The following is a 23,693-nucleotide window of genomic DNA, read 5'->3' on the forward strand; positions in this document are numbered from 1 at the left end:
ACCTCAATTTCACTGTCTCCGTGCGAGAGACATTTCTCTCTCCACAAATATTATTTCACAAATCTTAATAGTAGGGATGTGCAAAAGTGAGTTTCAAATCTGGTGTTCAAATTTCACGACGATCCAACAGTTAAGGAGTCTGAGATCGTAGTGCTACTGGACAGGTTTGAGTGTATGCGAGAAAAAAGAAAGGGTTTTGGGAGAGGGAGAAGGAAAAACGAATTTGAGAGAAAGAGAAAGCGTAGAGACGTATCAAATGAATAAGTAAAACATCCTTTTTATTTTCTAAGAACATATATTTATTTTATTTACCTCAACCATTATTTTAATTAATAAAACTATTTCTTCTTATTTATTTAATTATAAAAATCTCATTATTTTCCTAAAATTTTATTTTTAAATAAAATATTTTTTAATTTATTTTACGAAAAATAGGGTGTTACATACTTCCCTTGAGTTCAATCTCTACATAGGTACCTATCAATGACCATGACTTGAGAGAGCACAATTAGGGGTAGTGTGTTTTCGCAATCCTTTTGTGCATGACTTAGCATCATGTGCCATAGCTCCACATTTGGGAATGTGAGGGTTGGTTTCCTTCTTCCTATCTTCGTCTCTTGAATTAACTACCTCGACAATACAAAGATATAAGGTTGGTTGTGTGGTTAAAAAAGAAGGGAAAAAGGGAAAAGTTATAGGTTCGATCCCCTTTGTTAACAAAACTAACAAATTAATAATTAATATTTGTCGATCTAAAGAAAACATACATATACTAACCAATTGAGATATAAGGAAAAATGGGATAAACATTGTCATGTGAAAATCAGTTAATTAAAAAGAGAAAAAGTAGTTTTAAACTAATGAACCTAAACTCAATATGAAAAAACAAGATAAAATAATTTTCCTTCATGTTTTCTAGACCCTATTATCAAGGCAAAGAAGTGAGTTTCAAAACCAATGAACCTAAACTCGATGATGTAAAAAGAAAAAGAAAAAACAACGCAAAATGGGATAAACATTGTTCATATTAACTATTAAAGAAGGAGGAGGAGGAGGAGGAGGAGGAGGAAGAGGAGGAGGAGGTGGAGAACAAAGTACCTGAAGTGGTGGCCATGCCCATGATGCAAACAAACGTTGATCGAATAGAAGATTAAAGACGAAACCAAAGGAACATTTATAATACTAGTATTAACTATTAGAAATTACTTTAAAGAGGACAATTGTTACAAGAATAGAAAGGAAATTGTTGTTTTGTGCCACAAAGTTTTCGTGAAACATATTTCATTTTTTTTATTAATATTCGCTTTTAAAAAAACATATTTGTAAGGAATTATTATCTTACGTGAGAAAGAGAATGACTAATCTCAATTGTTAGATTAAAATGAAAGGTTTAAATTAAAATATTTTAAATTCAAATTAAAATATCCCATAACTAACAAATTAATATCTAAAAGGTTTGAGATATTTGGACATGATAAATTAGATATTTGATTTTCTTATTGATGAATCTTTTAGAGATGTTATGTTTACATAGGTTTAATTTGAATTTAAAATATTTTAAATCTAAATCTTTCATTTTAATCTAACGATTGAGATTAATCATTATGATATAAGATGGTCATTCTCATTATAGTTGTCCTTTTACTTTAAATATGATTTTAAAAATAATTTTATAGAATTAACATCCATGATAATTAAGTGATAATATAAAGAGTAATTACACTAATCACATATGAACTTGTGTAATTACACAAACACCTATTTTTTAACCATTACAACCATATCCCTTCTATGGGGTGTTAGTGTAAGATATGAGGTATGAGAGAGTGTCAATGTAATGTTTTCAAACATATAAGAAAGTGTTTATAGTAACTTAAAAGGGATGTTGTCATGTGAAAATCAATTTGATTGGATCCGTTAAGTGCTTCAACATGATTCCAAAATAATGTTAAACGATTGACGTTGAAGAGGGAATAAAAAGAAAGCTTCGGACTATCAATATCCACTCCACTTGGTTGTTACGGGACAATAAAAGCATTAATTTTTGGAGTCATTAGTGGCTCTCTCGATCTAGTGGTAGTTGATGCCATGCAACTTCCGCAAAATATTAGAAAGTCCTTTACCACAACTATTAGTGACTTCCTTATTGATTGGAATTGGCGCATTCCTCCTTTCTCGAGGCAAGTTATTGTTGAAGATTGAAGTCTCCATCTCTTTTTAGTTTAGTTTTGATTTTGATAATTTTTCATGCCAAACCAAATTTAATAGGTGTGGCATTGTATTGATTGTTTAGTTAGGCATGAGTGTTTAGTTTATGTCAATCTTGCTTAGCTTCATCACCTTTGTGCTTGGATTAGTTATCCTTGGAAGATTAGAAGTTCATTGAACAATTTATGAATTTGGTAATCGATTACAACATGTGTGTAATCAATTACACAAGTCAAGATTCATTCAAAGAGGTTTACTTCTCATTTTAAGTGAGAGTTGTCGAATTAATCAATTACAACCTTTTGGTAATCAATTACATTGCTTCTCATATTAGAAATAGTCTCTGCAATCGATTACAAGATTCTGGTAATCTGTTAAAATGCTTCTGACTTTCTTAGATGGCTGTGTAAGATTGAATTAATTGAATACAAGGTATATGTAATCGATTACATTGATCTTAGATAGAAATCCATATCTACTTTTAGGAATTTAACTAATTATAAAATGGTCGTAATCGATTATATGTTATATAGTAGATTCTTTATAAATAGCTTTCTTTGCAACGAGTCTCTAAGCTTCCAAAATGTTTTCCAATTTCGTGACTTATTGAGAGGAAGATATCATGAGGATTTTCCAAGAGTGATGATGATTATCAACATAGAAAAGATCTTGCAATCTGCATCATGGTTTGATAATTGATAAAGCTTGAAGAAGTTGTAATCTGCATACTAAAGGTGTATTCTATCCAATTCTGATTTCTTTGTAGGTTTTAATCTTGGTTAGGGTTACCAAAGGGCTTTGAGTTGATAGGGTTTCAACTCTTGGAATTTCTTGTTATAGGGTTCAACAAGCTTTTGAAATTTCTCTTGTAGGGTTCAAGGGAAAAGTAGATTGTTAGAGAATTGCTTGTGTATAGTGTTTGTCCTTTGGTTTTCTAATAGTCGAATGTCCTAATAGATCTTAGAATAACTAGATGTAGGTCTTCTTGAGGACTGAACCAGTATAAATTCAGTGTGTGATTCTTTCTTTCCCTAACCCTTTGATTTGTGAATCAATATTGATATTGGAATTGATATGTGTGGGCCATTAAACTTTGTTTTCTAAGGTTTTTGAATTCATTAGTTTATTGTGTTGTTAATATTTTTTACAAGACTTTTGAGAGACCCTTTATTTCATAAGGGGATTGATTTTAATTGAATCTAAAAATGATTAGGTAAAAGTTTTGAAAACAATCTATTCAACCCCCTTTCTAGATTCTCGACTAATCCAACAGTTATTCCTAATCTAGTACCTGAGATATCTTCTTTGATAATTCCAAATATTCCTAGACATGATGATTTTGATTTGGAATAGTTTGGATAGTGAAGATCTTTCTTTCAAGACTAATTTTTAATTTTCATGGATTCCACTTCCTTTAGTGCCTTGGGGAAGCAAAATTTGGAGCTCAACCATCCCCTCTTCTAAATATTTTCTCCATTAGAGGTTGCTACTTAAGAGTATGCCTACGGATGATGTCCTTGTTTCTTGTGGTTTCCCCTTAGTGTCTCAATGCAACATTTTATTCTCCTCTCCTAAATGCACTTATCATCAATCTTTTTCTAGATTTCTCTTTTGCTAATTTTTTTGTGGAGGTGGTTGGCTAGCAATCTACACTGCAGTTTCAACCTTGGCTTTTTCACATCCTGTTTTGCTACCTGTGATCTTTTCTCTAGCAAACAACTTCTTGATGTTGTTTTAGCTTGGATAGAAAATGTTATTTGAGGAATATGGCATGTCAAAAATCAAGCTAGATTTCAAAACAAAAAGATCGTTCCCATGGGCATCATCCCTCTCACCTTAGTTGCTATCTCTTTTACTTGGAGTACAACAAAAGGTACTATGAAACCTTAATTGATGACTTTGTCATTCTTAAAAATTTATATTATTTTCCACCCTCCCATAGTGCCTTTAATCCATCAAATCCCATGGTACCCACCTCTTTATAGTTGGATAAAAGGGAATTCTGATGGAGCCTCCCAAAGGCATCTTGGTCCCGCGGCTTGTGGAGGCATTTTTAGAGATCATCGGGGGAAAGCTTTTGGAAGTTTATGTTTTAATACTGGTACTAGAAATGCTTACATTGTTAAATTGTGGGGAGCTACTTTGGCCATTGAAACTGCTTGGCAAAAAGGTTGGATTATGAAATTCTGATACTGAGGACAGATGTCGTACAGGATGTCACGACATCCCGCTTCAGAACATGCAGATTATATATGACAGTATGAACAGATTAAACAAGTAAATAACACAAGAGAATTGTTAACCCAGTTCGGTGCAACGTCACCTACATCTGGGGGCTACCAAGCCAGGGAGGAAATCCACTAGAATAGTATTAGTTCGAAGATCTAACAGCCACTGTATACAACCTTCTCACCTAATCACTACCCATGCAACTTCTACCTAAGAGCCACTCTTAGATATGAGAACCCCTCTCACTCCCTCTCAATCACTCACCCGTGTTTACAAACAAATCAAAGACACACCAGAGATTGCTCTCTGAACAATAGAGATCAACTCTACACACTCAGGTCCAACACTTGATGTTAGGGTAACATCAAGGTGGCTCACAAAACACTCAAGTCCCAAAACTCACAAAATAACTCTTCAATCTCGGACTTGGTGCAAAACCCGTGCAGCCTTCATGTTTATATAGCAGTGTACGTATCTGGGCTGCAACAACTTGCGCTGGATAAGATCTATCATTCTCCTGAAAAATCTGCACTTAAAGATCTAAAAGATAAAGTTTGATCTTTTAGTTTTTATCTTTAATCTTTAATCCCTGAACGAACTATTCAAGTTTGTAATTCGAACTTTAATTATCTTTTAATTCGTTCCTAAAGATAGATCGCCTAATCTGTTGCTGACTGCACATTAATCTGTTAAAGGTATAACAGATTTATGTGTCCAGTATTTTCGGGCAGGATGTCCTGGACATTGTATCCGACATCGTGGATCCTGCAGCTTCAATTCTTCATTTGACATTTTATCTTGCCTTGTGCATTGTGCAGCCCGATCTGATTCCTTGACATAATGTTAGACATCATGTGCAGCAACTCCAGCTTTCCTTCATTGTCTAAGTGCTTATGTTTTAACAAAATTTTAGCCAATCTTTTAAAACTCAGTAAAGCTAAGCACTAACAATCTCCCCCTTTGGCAAATTTTGTCTAAAACATACTTAGACACTTCCTGAGCAGGTACGAGCAGTCATGCAAGTGGGATCAGCAACTTTCATTATCAGAGTAATCAAGCACAGCAGTCTCTGTAGTGGTGACAGCAAAATTCTGCAAGTTGCAAATCTACAAGTCTTTTCCAGGATGTCAAGACATCTCACGTGACATCAGCTTTCTGCTCCCCCTGTCTCCATGCTCTTACTGCAGCATCTTCTATCAGCTACTAGTTTCAGTAGCTTACATCAATCATCATCAGCAGCAGCAGTATAAATACTACTCCCCCTCAAAATCATAAATCATGCATAATATCCTACATGCATAATCTACTGCATAATCTACATGCATAATATCCTATCCTACTACTCCCCCTTTTTAGACAGAATTTGGCAAAAGTAGAATGCATGAAATTAAGGTGCAAATATTACAGACCAATAGCAATCCATTGTTCAAAGAGACATGCCCCAATAGCTAGTAACAGTAAAAAAATAAAGGTCTGATGGTCATGGGGTGGCATCAGAATCATCATCATCTGATTCTGTATCCTCTGCTGCATCTTCTTCTTCCTCAGCTGCTTCTCCATCATCAATGCCATTGTCTGAGAGTCTTTTGATCAGGCGTTCCAGCTCCATTTTCTTCTCTGTGTTGGCTTTGATGGTTGCCTCCAGCACCTTGCATGTGTCCTTGAGTTCAGCAATCAAATCATCCTTGGACACAGCACCTGAAGCAGCAGCTTTCCCTGATGTCGAGACAATGTCTGGGACATGTGTCCCCTCAAACAGTTTGTAATGCAGGGATAGAGGAGATTCTCTCTTCTTCACAGAGTCAATGTTGTTTAAGATATTGGGATGTTGACTCAACATAATGCCACACAATACAGTTGGGAAGGCAATGGGTAATTTGACAGCAAAAGATTCTGAATGCTTAATAGTTTGATCAAAAATATAGTTTCCAAAATTAAATTTGGACTCGGTTCCAACAGCATACAGAAATTTACCCAAACCTGTGGCAACAGTGGAAGTATGATTGGTGGGTACCCAGTTGGCAGTGCCAATCCTATGCAGGATTGCATACTTCACACTTAGCTTCCCTGCAGAAAGCTTCCCTTTCTTTGGCCAATGTTGGACTTGCTTGGCAGTGATTTCCTTGGCAATTTGATGCTCAGAAACAGCAATATCCACCACTCCTTCAGTTGGTCTGCCCAGGTATTTGTTGATTATAGCAGGGGAGAATCTAATACATTTTCCTCTGACAAACACTTTCTGATACTCATCACTCTTTCTGTTTGTTATGTCAGAGGGAATGTTGACAATGAATTCCCTGACTAGGCTTTCATAACAATCTCCCAACTTGGTGACTGTTTTCAGCAGTCCAGCAGCCTTGATGAGGTCCATGATCTCCTTGCAATCCAAGGCATCTCTTCCCAGTTCTCTTTCTACAGCAAGTCTGCGTTGATATACAAATTTCCACCTTTCAACATTGCCAATGGAGTGGAATGAAATGTTGTCCAATGGGGCATCAGGGACATTTCCAGGCACCTTTTTCCCTGATTTCTTGGCTCTCTTGATGTCGGGAACATCTAGTTCGACATCATCATCAGAATCAGATGAGGAAATTTCTTTCCTCTTCTTGGAAGGGATTGCAACTTTGCTCCATCTGGATGTGGTAGGAGTGATTGGTGTGCTCTTCTTCTGTGCAATAGTTTTGATTCGTCCAGACCTAGTAATGGGGGTTTTTCCCTTTCTGCTTTGTAATCTTTCTGCAATGCCAAGTGCCAACTTTTTGACAATGGGTTCCTCATCAGATTCTACCTCTTCTAGATCAATGAGGTCACCTGGAGCAGGTTCTGGTGCCCTTGGTGCAAGGGTCTCCTCTGTGGCTTGATCCTCTTCCTCTGTTGATTTCTCTTTACTGGATGAAGAGAGGACTTCAGCATTTGGGGTGGAAGATGTTGGGACATCTTTATCAGCATCAGGGACAGAAGCATTTTTCAAAATGCTATTCACAAGACTGCGGATCTTCTTATCCATCTCAGTGTCTACTTCCCTAGGGCTTGTTGCAAAGCTAGGGTTTTCAGAAATCTTCACTCCCTGTTGTCTTTTAGGGATCAGTTTCTCAGGAACAGGGCCTGGACCAGGAATCATTTGTATGGGTTGGATATTGAATTCGGGTTGTTCCTGGTTTGATGGAGTTTTGGAGGATGATGGAGATGATGGTACAGAGGGTGAAACAGGGGATGAGGTTTCTTTTGGTGAGGTAGCCATGGAGAAGCAGAGCTTTTGGAGTGGTTTCGTGAATATCTGAGAAGTGTTGGGGAATGAAAACGAGATTGCCACGAAAATGTAAGTTTGAATGAGGAAGGTAGGGGGACGGAGTTTGAATTTGTTTTGGCTCAGTAGTGAACGTGCTATTAATGTTGAGTGAGACGTTTGAGCACGTTCAGATAGAAGTAGCTGCTATAATTCCTCTAGCAGACAAATGCCCAGCTTGCCCCTCAGTTTTTCAAACTGATTTGCATCCAATGCCTTTGTGAAAATATCTGCTACTTGTTCCTCTGTGGCAACATGCTCTAGTGTGATAACTTTATCATCAACAAGATCTCTAATATAGTGATGTCTAATGTCAATGTGCTTGGTTCTGCTGCGTTGAACAGGATTTTTAGAGATATTAATAGCACTCATGTTGTCACAGTACAATGTCATGACATCTTGTTCGACATTGTACTCCTTCAGCATCTGCTTCATCCAAACTAGTTGTGAACAACTGCTTCCTGCTGCAATATACTCTGCTTCTGCAGTAGATAGGGACACACAGTTCTGCTTCTTGCTGAACCATGCAATAAGATTGTTTCCCAAATAGAAACCTCCACCAGAAGTGCTTTTTCTGTCATCTGCACTACCAGCCCAATCAGCATCACAATATCCAACCAGCATTGAATCTGAACAATGACAGTACATAATCCCATAGTCACTGGTGCCATTTACATATTTCAGAATTCTCTTTACTTGATTCAAGTGACTTATCTTGGGATTGGCTTGATATCTTGCACAAACACCTACTGCAAGGGTGATGTCAGGTCTGCTTGCTGTTAAATATAGTAAGCTCCCAATCATGCTTCTGTACAAACTTTGATCAACACTGGTGCCAGCTTCATCCTTTGACAGCTTCAAGTGAGTAGGTGCAGGTGTTCTTTTATGGCTGGCATTTTCCATCCCAAACTTCTTGACAATGTTCTTTGCATACTTGCTTTGTGAGAGGAATATGGAGTCTTCCATCTGCTTCACTTGGAGTCCCAGAAAATAAGTCAGCTCTCCAACAAGACTCATCTCAAATTCAGATTGCATCTGTTGGACAAAATGTCGAAGCATCTCATTCGACATCCCTCCAAACACAATGTCATCAACATATATCTGTGCTATCATCAAGTTTTCAGCATCTTGTTTAACAAAGAGAGTCTTGTCAATTCCTCCCTTCCTATACCCTTGCTGAGTAAGGAACTTTGTTAGCCTTTCATACCAAGCTCTTGGAGCTTGCTTCAATCCATAGAGAGCCTTCTTGAGCTTGTATACATGATCTGGATGAGTTGGATCTGCAAATCCCTTTGGCTGCTCCACATAGACTTCTTCATTCAGGTATCCATTCAGAAACGCGCTCTTCACATCCATCTGATACAGCTTGAATTTGAGGATGCAAGCTACACCAAGTAATAGTCTGATGGACTCAAGTCTAGCAACAGGGGCGAAAGTTTCATCAAAGTCTACACCTTCAATCTGAGTGTAGCCTTGAGCAACAAGTCTGGCCTTGTTTCTGGTTATAACACCTTCTTCATTGGTTTTGTTCTTGAAGATCCACTTGGTGCCAATCACATTAGTTCCCTTGGGTCTAGGAACTAGCTCCCAGACTTCATTCCTTTTGAATTGCTCCAATTCTTCTTGCATAGCATTGATCCAGAACTCATCAGTCAGTGCCTCTTTCACATTCTTTGGCTCAGTTTTGGAGACAAAACATGAATTGGAGACAATCTCAGACTCCCTTGATCTTGTAGTGACTCCTCTGTTTGGATCTCCTATAATCAGCTCCTTGGGGTGCATCTTCTGGATTCTAATGGAAGGACTCTTGTCAGGTTGATTGATGTTTGGTTCATCTGTAGCAGAATCAGAGTTTTCTGCATTTTCTGCACTTTTAGTTGTATCTGCTACATTGTCTCCCGATGTTCTGACATCGTCTTCGGCATCCTTCTTTCTTGCTGGAGTTAGATCATCAACAACCACATTGATGGATTCCATCACAGTTCTGGTTCTGGAATTGAATACTCTATATGCTCTGCTGTTTGTAGAGTATCCCAAGAATATTCCTGCATCACTCTTGGGATCCATCTTTCTCCTTTGCTCTCTATCTGCCAAAATGTAACATGGACTTCCAAAGATGTGGAAGTGCTTGACAGTTGGCTTCCTCCCTTTCCAGATTTCATACAGTGTGGTTGGAGTCCCTCTTCTAAGTGTGACTCTGTTGTGGATATAGCATGCTGTGTTCATGGCTTCAGCCCAGAAATTATAGGGAAGTTCTTTGGCATGAAGCATGACCCTAGCAGCTTCTTGCAAAGTCCTGTTTTTCCTTTCAACTATGCCATTTTGTTGTGGTGTGATGGCTGCAGAGAACTCATGAGTGATGCCTTCAGATGTGCAGAATTCAGTAAACTTGCTGTTTTCAAACTCTCTGCCATGGTCACTCCTAATTCTCTTGATGACACAGTCTTTTTCTCTTTGAAGTCTTAGACTCAACTCTTTGAATACTTCAAAGGTGTCTGATTTCTCTCTGATAAAGTTGACCCAGGTAAATCTGGAGAAATCATCCACAACAACATAGGCATACCTCTTTCCTCCAAGGCTTTCAACTTGCATAGGCCCCATCAAGTCCATGTGAAGTAGTTCCAGCACCCTGGAAGTGGTCTGATGTTGAAGCTTCTGGTGGGACATCTTGACTTGCTTTCCAATCTGACATTCACCACAGATTCTGCCTTCTTCTATTTTCAGATTGGGAATGCCTCTAACAGCACCTTTGTCAATGATATTCTTCATGCCTCTTAAGTGCAGATGTCCAAATCTTTGATGCCATATTTTGACTTCATCTTCTTTGGAGGATGGACATGTGGAGGAGTAACTGGTTTCTTGAGGTGTCCATAGGTAGCAGTTGTCCTTTGATCTGCTGCCCTTCATTAGAACTTTATTCTTCTCATTTGTCACCAAGCATTCTGACTTTGTGAAGTTTACATTGAATCCTTCATCACACAACTGACTGATGCTGATCAAGTTTGCAGTCAGTCCCTTCACCAGCAGTACTTTGTTCAGACTAGGAAGTCCATCATGGACTAGCTTTCCCATTCCAGTGATCTTTCCTTTAGAGCCATCTCCAAATGTCACATAGCTAGTGGAGCAAGGTTCAATGTTCACCAGGAATTCTTTAACTCCTGTCATGTGTCTGGAACAGCCGCTATCTAGGTACCAATCTTCCTTAGCTGATGCTCTAAGTGAAGTATGAACAACAAGACTAACAATCTTGTGTTTTGGAACCCACACCATCTTTCTTCCGCTGCTGCTATTTTGAGTTCCATGACGTGGATGGCCATGTAGATGATAACAAAAAGGCTTTATGTGACCATACTTGCCACAGTAGTGACACCTCCACTTCTTTCTGTTGCTCTTTTTCTGCTGCGTTCCATGATGTCGAGACCGATGTTGTGACATCGAGGCTCCAGTGCTGTTTTTGGCAGGAACAAATTTTGTCATGGTTGATCTGCCCGCAGATTTATGATTAAATCCAAGTCCTCTCTGGTTTCCAACATTCTTTCCAAGCTGTAGCACCTCATCAAGCATATCTGAGCCTTTATTCAGCATCTTTATTGATTTTGTCATGTTTTCCAGTTTAGAGTTCAGAAAACCAATTTCTCCTTTAAGCTCAGAGATTTCCTCTTCATGTGCCTCCTTCTCAGCCTCCAGATTTGCAATGATCTTCTTCAGTTGTGCTTCTTGCTGAAGAATCTTCTCACTTTTGATGCATAGTTCTCTATAGGATATAGCAAGCTCATCAAAAGTGATTTCAACATCAATATCACTTGAATCTTCATCAGATTCAAATATCCCAGTGAGTGCATTCACATCTCTGTCAGAATCACTTTCTTGTTCACTCTCTGTATCATCAGACCAACATACAGAAAGTCCTTTCCTCTGCTTCTTGAGATGGGTGGGACATTCAGCTTTGATGTGTCCGTAGCCTTCACACCCATGGCATTGAATTCCTTTGCTGGGCTTTTCATCTGACATCTTCTGGTGTTCACTACCTTTCCTGATGTCGAAAGGGATGTTCCGGACATGTGGTTTCTGCCTCCTGTCCATTCTTTTCAGCACTTTGTTGAACTGTTTTCCAAGGAGCACAACTGCGTTAGTCAGACCTTCATCAGTATCCAGGTCATACTCATCTTCTTCTCCTTCATCATTGGACAAGAACGCCAGGCTCTTGCTCTTCTTTTCAGTCCTATCCGAGAGTCCCAGCTCAAAGGTTTGAAGGGAACCAATGAGTTCATCTACTCTCATGTTGCAAATGTCTTGGGCCTCCTCTATTGCAGTGACTTTCATGTCAAATCTCTTAGGCAAAGATCTGAGGATCTTTCTCACCAGCTTTTCATCTGTCATCCTTTCTCCCAAGGCAGTGCAAGCATTGGCAATTTCAAGGATGTTCATGTGGAAGTCATGAATGCATTCTTCCTCCTTCATCTTCAGATTTTCGAATTTTGTAGCCAATAGTTGCAATCTGGACATCTTCACTTTGGAGGTTCCTTCATGAGTGATTTTCAGAATCTCCCATGCATCCTTGGCAACTGTGCATGTGTTGATCAATCTGAAGATATTCTTGTCAACTCCATTGAATAGGGCATTCAAGGCTTTGGAGTTTCCAAGTGCCAATTCGTCTTCTTCTTTTGTCCAGTCTTCTTCTGGCTTCAATTCATCAGTGGGCTTTCCTTCTGTGTCCAGCATCTTGGGATGTTCCCAGCCTTTGATGACAGCTTTCCAGGTTCTGCTATCCAGTGATTTGAGGAAGGCCACCATCCTTGCTTTCCAGTATTCATAGTTGGTTCCATCCAGAATTGGTGGTCTGTTCACTGGTCCTCCTTCTTTCTCCATGTTCATCAGAATTTATCTCCCTAGATCTCACTCAGTGATTTAGAGTGCCTGCTCTGATACCAATTGAAATTCTGATACTGAGGACAGATGTCGTACAGGATGTCACGACATCCCGCTTCAGAACATGCAGATTATATATGACAGTATGAACAGATTAAACAAGTAAATAACACAAGAGAATTGTTAACCCAGTTCGGTGCAACGTCACCTACATCTGGGGGCTACCAAGCCAGGGAGGAAATCCACTAGAATAGTATTAGTTCGAAGATCTAACAGCCACTGTATACAACCTTCTCACCTAATCACTACCCATGCAACTTCTACCTAAGAGCCACTCTTAGATATGAGAACCCCTCTCACTCCCTCTCAATCACTCACCCGTGTTTACAAACAAATCAAAGACACACCAGAGATTGCTCTCTGAACAATAGAGATCAACTCTACACACTCAGGTCCAACACTTGATGTTAGGGTAACATCAAGGTGGCTCACAAAACACTCAAGTCCCAAAACTCACAAAATAACTCTTCAATCTCGGACTTGGTGCAAAACCCGTGCAGCCTTCATGTTTATATAGCAGTGTACGTATCTGGGCTGCAACAACTTGCGCTGGATAAGATCTATCATTCTCCTGAAAAATCTGCACTTAAAGATCTAAAAGATAAAGTTTGATCTTTTAGTTTTTATCTTTAATCTTTAATCCCTGAACGAACTATTCAAGTTTGTAATTCGAACTTTAATTATCTTTTAATTCGTTCCTAAAGATAGATCGCCTAATCTGTTGCTGACTGCACATTAATCTGTTAAAGGTATAACAGATTTATGTGTCCAGTATTTTCGGGCAGGATGTCCTGGACATTGTATCCGACATCGTGGATCCTGCAGCTTCAATTCTTCATTTGACATTTTATCTTGCCTTGTGCATTGTGCAGCCCGATCTGATTCCTTGACATAATGTTAGACATCATGTGCAGCAACTCCAGCTTTCCTTCATTGTCTAAGTGCTTATGTTTTAACAAAATTTTAGCCAATCTTTTAAAACTCAGTAAAGCTAAGCACTAACAGATTAGATTTTGGCTTGAAACAAACTCAACATTAGTTATTCAATCCTTACCAAACTTACTCTTGTCCCCTAGAAGCTCAAGAATCGTTGGTTCTATTTCCTTTTTTTTACCACTTGTATGCATTTTCAGGTTTCTCATATTTGCAGGGAAGGTATGTGACACCCTCTACCTCTACAATTATAACTAACTAATTAAATAAATCATACAAAATTTAATTAAAAGATTATAAACACATAATAATAAAAGAAGGAGAAAAAAACATGCAAAATTAATTAATAATTTTTCTTTTTAAACACATTTAATTTAAATCAATTCAAAAGGATAAAGGTTCACATCCACTTAGTGAAAACATAATAGAATTTATTTTTTAATAAAAGGTAAGAATATCCCGGCTCAAAACAAGGCCGTTCACTCTAAATAAATAATAGAAAGAAACTAAAGTAGAAAAGTATAATGCAATTATATCATTCAGTCAATCATAACATGTGAAAATCATAATATGCGAAGTAAAATCCTATTCCCTAATGTCACACTTATCAAAGCATATCCCTATCACAGACTAAGTCTCTCCATCTCTAGCATGTGACTCATCATATGAAGCCTCACCTGAAACAAAGTGGCAATCAGCCCAAACACAAACACACACCGGGAGTGAGTTATCACATTCGTATATAATAAAACATTAGAGCATGTGAAACATATAATACTTAAAGCTGAATGTATATAAATAACATTACTACACAAAATCGCACACATTATTCACACCCATTCAAGTTTATACCCTCCATAAAATAACATCAACCACAATTGTTAACTCAATGAAATTCAAACACAAGCGTTATGCAACAATTATGCTAAGACTCAAGCCTATATGCAATGTGGTACCATGTCAGTGAAAAACAACACTGGGGCGCTTAGGAGTACATGAAAAAGCACACCACACAATGGTATACTCGGTCACTCTCACTAAGTAACATCATAAGGTGACCAGTCAGGGTTACTATGTTTTGCGAGAATGCCCCAACCACATGGGATCAACATGGGCTTAAAGGAGCACTCAAACCGAGTATCTTTACCCCCAAGGCCTAGATTCCGAAGAATCCGTTTGGGCCTCACCTTCCTGATTCAGGTCCAACCCCTAAAATATTTTCTTTTTTTGCACGCAGACACTGTTTATGAGTTATATAATACCCACGAACTCACACTTATATTTCAAACATATTTAACACATTGCGCTATAGTTTAACCCTTCAGGATCCTAACTAGGAATCCTACAATTTCCTTTAACACTGCGCATAAAAGTTCTCTCAAGGTAAACACTGGTCGGGTTACTATATAACTCCTAACTCACATGACAAGTAATATCACTACAAATATCAATCACACACTCATTCACAACCATATTTCATGTCCAGAGTTTAACATTTCACACTTTAACTAATTCCAAAATATACTCAACAATTAAATAACAATATATCATAACAATAATAACATACAATATTTAACTTCAAGGCTTATAAACAAATAACTATAAAATACACGTAAAATATATATATATATATATATATATATATATATATATATTAACGTAAACGTAAACGTACATATTATATATATATATATATATATATATATATATATATATATATATATAACATATAAAAAGTATTAAATATATATTAATATAAAATAATCACAATAATATCAAATATATTATTAAGTAAATACAAATTATATATAACAATAAAATATATACTCTTATTGATTTCTATGAACAACATGTATACCTATATTCTAAATATATTTCAACTAAGTTATCAACATCAAGAAAATGCATAATTACAATGTGAATACAACTTTAGTTAATTTCTTTAAATGATTTTAGCCAATTCAATTATCCAACAATCCCTACGCATATGAATTTCATGACAATCCCTACACATATGAATTTCATGACGAGAAATCACCCACATGAAATAAAATATAAAGTTTGTAAACAAAAAACAGTATCAATATATATGTACACGTATACACTGCGGTGTGAAAAAAAATAAAAAAAATAAAAAGAACAAGATTGAAATGCCAACATATCTGGTATAAACAAAATCACCACCACACAATTTTTATGCTAATTATAAAGAATTCTAATTTCTAAGGTACGCACCTAACACAGGAACACATCAATTCTATAACAAACTCACAACAGAACACCAATTGGTTCATCAAACACACTCAATCCGCGATTAAACATGAAAACATAATTAAATTCATAAACACCCCAAAATAACCCAAAAATTGATCATCTAGGGATCCCTACACATATTCACTCTAATGTTAGGGTTCTCTAGAGCTCCTTCTCTGGTTGCTCTGTTAGGGTTCTTGTGCGTCAGAAAAGAAGAAAGGAACAAAATGTGTTTTCCAAAAAGCTGCTCTAGGTTAACATTTGGCTTATATAGTGGGAATTTATGACCTAATAATTTTTATTTTATTTTTACTTATTTATTTATTTATTAATTTATTAATTTATTATTTTCTTATTTACTTATTAAAGTTACGGCTGTTACAATTCCACCCCCCTAAAAAAAAGTTTCGCCCCCGAAACTTACCGGTATCGAATAAGATAGGATATGCATCACGCATCTGACCCTCTAGTTCCTAGGTGGCATCCTCGCCCGAAGCACTTCCCCATACTACTTTGACCAAGGGAATCTCTTTCCCCCTTAGCTGCTTAACCATACGATCGTCGATCCTGAGTGGGTGTGTTTCATATGTCAAGTTCTCTTTCACTTGGACATTGTCTAATTCAATCACGTGCGACGGATCATGGACATATTTTTTGAGCTGAGAGATATGGAAGACACTGTGGAGATTTGAGAGAGATGGTGGCAAAGCCACCTGATACGCAACTGGGTCGACACGCTTTAGGATTTCAAAGGGACCAATGAATCTAGGTGTGAGCTTACGGGACTTCAACGCCCTACCAACCCCAGTCCACGGAGTGACTCTCAGAAATACATGATCACCTACAACAAATTCAAGATCCTTTCTTCTCTTATCATAGTAGCTCTTCTGCCTACTTTGGGTTGCTCTAATCTTTTCTTGGATCAACTTGACCTTTTCTGTGGTCTGCTGAACTACCTCAGGTCCTAAGGCAATGCTCTCACTGGAATCTACCCAACATAAAGGTGTCCTACATCTTCTACCATACAATGCCTCGTAAGGCGCCATACCTATACTAGAGTGAAAACTATTGTTGTATGTAAACTCTATCAAGGGTAAGAAACTATCCCAACTACCCCTCTGCTCTAACACACAGGCTCTCAAGAGGTCCTCTAAGGATTGGATGGTGCGCTCGGTTTGACCATCAGTCTGTGGGTGGTAAGCAGAACTCAACCTAAGCTTGGTCCCCAAGGCTTTATGAAGACTCTCCCAAAATCTAGAGGTAAATCTGGGATCTCTATCAGAGACTATGCTAGAAGGAACACCGTGTAGTCTAACTATCTCACTGACGTACAAGCTAGTCAACCTCTCTAAAGAATATCTGATGTTTATTGGGATGAAGTGAGCAGATTTGGTCAACCTGTCTACAATAACCCAAATGGAATCTAAACCTTTGGGGGTTCTAGGTAACCTCACCACGAAATCCATGGAAATGTTATCCCACTTCCACTCAGGTATCTCTAAAGGTTGCAACTTCCCTGAAGGCTTTTGGTGTTCTATCTTAGCTTTCTGACACACTAGGCATGCAAGGACAAACTCATAAACTTATTTCTTCATACTCGGCCACCAAAACATCTGCCTAAGGTCCTGGTACATCTTAGTCGCTCCCGGGTGGATACTCAGACTACTTTTATGGCCCTCTTCCAAGATCGTTCTCCTAAGCTTGGGTACACAAGGAACACACACCCTATCCTGAAACCTCAAGACTCCATCAGTTCCCACTCTAAAACTACTCTCTCTCCCTGCGACTATGATCTCTAACTGAGTTGACAAGAATGAGTCAGACTTCTGACCCTCACGAATCTCGCTCAAGAGTTCGCTGATGACTCTCAACATACCCAACTTAATGCTAATAGAGGTGATATCACATGCCAAGCTCATGTCTCTAAACTGCTCTAAGAGATCCAACTCTCTAACCATCAAAGCAGACATTTGAAGGGATTTTCTACTTAAGGCATCAGCTACTACATTGGCTTTACCTGGATGATAGCTAAGCTCAAAATCGTAATCCTTAAGGAACTCTAACCATCTCCTCTGCCTCATGTTAAGCTCTTTTTGATCAAACAAATATCTAAGGCTCTTATCCCTACACATATTCACTCTAATCCCCAAGCGTGAGTAACTCATCCCTTACCTCGATGTAGTCGCTTAAATATTCTCTATTAGCAATGGTGGCGTCTCTGGTGCTCTCTAGAGCTCCTCCTCTGGTTGCTCTGTTAGGATTCTTGTGCGTCAGAAAAGAAGAAAGGAACAAAATGTGTTTTCCAAAAAGCTGCTCTAGGTTAACATTTGGCTTATATAGTGGGAATTTATGACCTAATAATTTTTATTTTATTTTTACTTATTTATTTATTTATTAATTTATTAATTTATTATTTTCTTATTTACTTATTAAAGTTACGGCTGTTACAAGGTAACTCCTGTATTGACAAATTAGATAACTATGGTATCACAATGAAGTCTTTTAGTTGGTGGGACCTCATTTGTAACACCCTCAAAATTACAACTCAGTTAGGTATAGATATTTATTTATTTAAAGTAATTTTCTATGAGTGATTGTTAACGTTTTAATTACGTTAGGATTTACCTTGGCCAAGTGTAACCGAATCCCAATTGTAGTACTAGACCAAAGCTCAAGTTGTCTCCCAAGGGAATAGTGCAAGGATGAATATTCAAATTAAAACCTTTCGGATAAAGATGTTTTTGTGTTTTTATATTTTAAACTACCTAAAACTAAAACTAATCAAAATATAAAATAAAAGATATATTTTTCTACAGAGATTAATGTGTTGAAAATTTAATAACAAAAATTAAAAGAAAAAGTAAGAAGTTACTTGTTGACACGATAATAATTGTAGACGGAAACAATAATGTTGAGATGCTAAGATTGTACTCAGAATCCATCTATTTGCTGCAATTCCTCACATGTGTACGTTGTTATATCATTCATCCCTAATTCACTAATATATTTTATCCCTAATCCCTTAGGTGATAGACCCTAAATCACTTGCCTTGATTCTCAATCCCTTGGCAAACCAACACAAGCAATCAACATTATCGTTTGGGAATTTGCGAGACTTAACCAAGATTATTCTATCCCTCGAGATAACCTCAATTAAGTATCCAACTCAGTTCGGGTTTCAAAGAGACTCGCCAAAGTGCACGACAATTCTTGGAATCATCTATGAGGTGTGTAGGCTCATAAAACATTAAGTATAGAAGGCGAATAATGAACTCAAACAATATATTAATGTGAGAAAGTTACAACAAATAAGGTTCAATCCTTGTCTCTCCTAGCCAAGAAAGAAATTAGCCACTCATGAAATACAAGAAGAGAGAAGAGAAGAGGATTTTTCAGTGAAGGGTGGTGTGTACAGGTGTTTTTTGTTGCTGCCTATGCCTATATATTTATAAAATCATAGATGTGTTTAATAGAGACAAATAATCTCCTTAATTTACAAAATAATATAATCTAAACATGAAAAATATCTCTATAATCTATTTAATTGTTGCAATTATCTTCCAAGTGATTTTCTTCATTTATCTTCGAGCTATATCTCCATAATTATCTTTGTTTTGAATTAATTTAGTTTATGGACACATTGTTCGGCTCACTCCTCATTTAAGCGAGACATCTTCTGAAAAATTTCATCTTCTCCTCTGTTTGAGCTGGCTTGAGTGGCCTATACCTCGCTTGAGTAACGCTACCTTGTAAAATTGCCCTATTTCTCTGTAAAAACTCAAAATCACATTAAAAACTTCAAAAATCATAATCCCTATCTAAAATATATTAAAAATTGAAAACATAACAAATTTGATTTAAAAAAAGGCCTAAATTATACTAAAGTATCAAATAAACATCTCAAATTGAATATGAAAATACGGTAGATTTGATGTTTATCAGTGATTCTTTTACAGTTAATTGGTGTGCAATGCTATTTTAAATATATGGTTTCTATGTGGGATTAAATTCTTTTGTTTAGTAGTTGAATGGAATTACTTTAGTTCTAAGTTTCTCTAGTAATTTAGTCCTTGGAAAATTTTACATTTAAATAAATTTTTACAGATAAAATTATAATTTATCAATTGGAGTAGATTTTAATTTTTGTGATTAAGTTTTATAAAATTTAATTGCATCGTGGTATAGTTACGCAGTGTAAAATTACACTACGCAATTAAACCCTTGCTTGTTGACACCTCTTTGGACACAAGTCACTCCACATGCCCACAAGTGGACATGTAGAATCCATTAACCTCCCTCTTCCTTTCTTCACATAGCCAGCCCCACCAACACATGCAACATCACAATTCAATTTCCTTTGTTGACTTTTGGAACACTCTTAAAATTCTCTCTCAACTTTCACCTTCACTACACTTAGAAAGAAAACTCAACTTCAATTGCATTATTGGTGCCGAAGTGCTAAAAGACCAAGATCACTTGTCAATTCTCTCATCTTCCTCTCCTTCATTTCTTGCAACCTACCATTGGTAAGGGGGAGTTCTTAGTGTGAACTCAACCCCATGGTTACCTTTGGGAGGAGGTAACCATGGTTGTAATGAACCTCTGTTTACTTTTTTTTTTGTTTTTACAAAATTTGATCTGACGAGAAAAAAGGGTTTGTAGAGAAAATTGTTTTTGGTTTTGAATCAATCTTGAAATTGATTGCATGCACTATTTTGCTTCTTCATTTTGCTTTTTTTATTTTATTTGAGAGAGCTCAAAATACAAAGGAGATTCTACCTAATGTTTTCCAAATTTTTTTTATATAATGATTGAATTTGAAATTTTGAGTCATAACTGTAACATCCCATTTTTCGTAAACTAATTTAAAAAGAATTGTTATTTGTAAATAAATAGAGTTTTAGAAAAATGATGACATTTTTATAATTAAATAAATAAGAAGAAATAGTTTTATTAATTAAAATAATGGTTTGAAAAAAAATAAAAAAGATATTTTATTTATTCATTTGATAGGGAATAAAATAGAGTTTGTTTTTATAAAATAATAAAAATAAATAAATAGAGAAAATAATAGGTTGTGAGTACCCTAGATATAAATAACCAAATGTTAGGTTAGACTGACGATAGCTTCTCAACCTTCTTTTCCTCTCAATTTCGTTTTTCCTTCTCTTTCTCCCAAAACCCTCTCTTTTCCTGACGACCACCAAACCTGTATCAGAAAAATGACGATCTCGGACTCATTCACTGTTAGATGGTCGTGAAATTTAGATACCCTGTTAGAAACTCAATTCTGAGACTTTTCACCGTTGGGAATTTCAAAAGCCAGTCGAATCTGAGAGAAATACACTTCACATCATAGCCTTTTCTTTTCCTACAGAAACCCAAAAACTGTCTCGGTAAAACTATGATACCGGATTCGTTGACCGTTGGATTGTCGTAAAATTTTGATATGAGGTTAGAGATTCATTTCCACACGTCTTCACCGCTGGGGTTTGAAAAATAATGTCTGTAGATGGAGAAAGATGCATTGCACGTAGGATCATGGAGTGGAGGCTTTAATCCCTTCTCTTTCTCTCTAACATTTAGGAACCTTAACAGAGCAACCAAAGGAGGAACTCTAGAGAGCACCAGAAATGTCACAATTGATAATAGAGAATGCTTGAGTGACTATATCGAGGTAAGGAATGAGTTATTCACAATTGGGAATTAGTGAAAACATGTGTAGGGATCCTTAGAGTATCAATTGGAATTCGGTTTAGAGTGTTTTCGCAATTTTTTATTCTATCCTTATAATTATAAGTGTGAATTATATACGTTAGATGAACCAATTGATGTCCCAATGAGAAATTGCTATGAAATTGATGCGTTCTTGTGTTGAGTGTGAACCCTATAAATTGAACTTTTGTCTAATAGCGTGAATTGATGAAATTAAGTAAGTAGAAATTTAGCATAAGAGGGAGTGAGATATTGATTTTGTATTTTCTCCTTTTCATGCTTTTTAGGTTTTTTTTTATAGTTTAAAATTAATATTATAATTGAAATTGATCAAAGATTTCTAGTAGACTGTGTGTTGTATTCTTAGATAATATATATGAATTCATGTATACTTATATATACAGGAAATTGTTCATATAATTATTTAGAATTGGTACATTGAAAGCTTACTTTGAAATTCATGATCCAATATGATGTATGTTGCTGGTTTTATAGATATAAATTTAGCTATATATTTATTTATATTAATATTTTATGTAAATAGTATTGTAGTGTTGTTATAGTGTGATTCCAAAAATTATTCAAGTGTTGGAGTTTGAGAATATTATGGTTAGATTTGAGGTACATGTGTATTGAGTTGTGAGCTGTGAATTATACAATAATATGACTAGTGTTGATATTGAGAAAAGTGTTGATGCGCAATGTTAAAGAGAAAGTGTAGGTTTCCTATTTAGGAACCAGTGTTAAATTGTAGCGCAATGTGTTAAACGTGTTTATAAATGGAATATGTGATGAATTGTGGAATAACATATTGCTTTGAGATTATAGTATTGTTATTGAGATTGAGTATAAGTGCAAAGTTGAACATGTGTAAATTTGTGAGATACGTGTAAACATGTGATGGTGGATTGTGACACTATGAGATGTGAAATTGTGAATGAGTTTTGGCTGTGAATAAATGTGTGGTTAACACTTGATGTAACATTACTTGTGTTGTAAGCTATGAATTGTACAATAACCCGATCAGTGTTATCTTGAGAAGTGTTGATGCGTAGTGTTAAAGAGAAAATGTAGGTTTCCAATTTAGGAACCAATGTTAAATTGTAGCGCAATTGTGTTAAACATGTTTAAAACACAAGTGTGAGGTCATGAGTATTGTATAATTCATGAGCAGTGTCTGCATGCAAAAAATTATTTTAGGGGTTGAACTTGAATTAGGAGGGAGAGACCCGACGGACTCTTCGGAGTGTAGGCCTTGGGGGTCACCCGGTTTGAGTGCTCCTTTAAGCCTGTGCCAATCCCACATGGTTGGAGCATTCTTGCAAAACAGCATGACCCTGATTGGTTTCCCAATGATTTTACTTAGTGAGAGTGACCTAACATACCCATTGTGTGGTGTGTCTTGTTATGTACTCCTAAGCGCCCCAGGGTGGTTTTTCACTGACATGGTACCACATTGCATATAGGCTTGAGTCTTAGCATAACTGTTGCATATGCTTGCTAATTGTTTATTATGAAATCGATGTGTTATTGTGTCTTGATCGAAGTGTGTGATTCTTGTGTAATGTGATTGATGATTGAAAAGTGAATTTTGGATGACAAAGTGGTGGAATTACGTGAGTTATGTTTAAGTAAGTTTTATTCTGTTTATATGATATGTATATCTAGTTGTCTTGCTTCTCTATTAGTTAGGAATGTGAGATTGGGGCATAAGTTTTTATATTAATTGCATGATGTTAGTCTATTTTATTTTACCTCACTAATTTAACAAAATATTTTTGTAAATTTTGATGGCCTTATTTTGAGCCGAATATGTTTTAATAAGTTTTAATTGATAATAGTAAAGTGAATGTGAATCTTTTACCCACGTGAATTTGTTTACCGATATTTTTATATATTTTATTTATTTATATATATGTCGGGGTAGAGGGTGTCACAATAATGGTGGTGAGATTGGCTTGAAATTTGGGTTTTCTTGACCAGTCTCAATGTTTTGAACGTTTCTAAATATCTACCCATTCAGTTTTTGTGAAATTGGTATTGACCAAAACTAGACAACATTTTCAACAACTTCTTTCTTAGAGCCCTTGTGAGATGACTTAATATTAAGGCCCATCTGTGACATGCAAGGTGATTGCCT

The sequence above is a fragment of the Glycine soja genome, chromosome 4 (genome assembly GCF_004193775.1).
Source record: "Glycine soja cultivar W05 chromosome 4, ASM419377v2, whole genome shotgun sequence".
NCBI lineage: Eukaryota > Viridiplantae > Streptophyta > Magnoliopsida > Fabales > Fabaceae > Glycine > Glycine soja.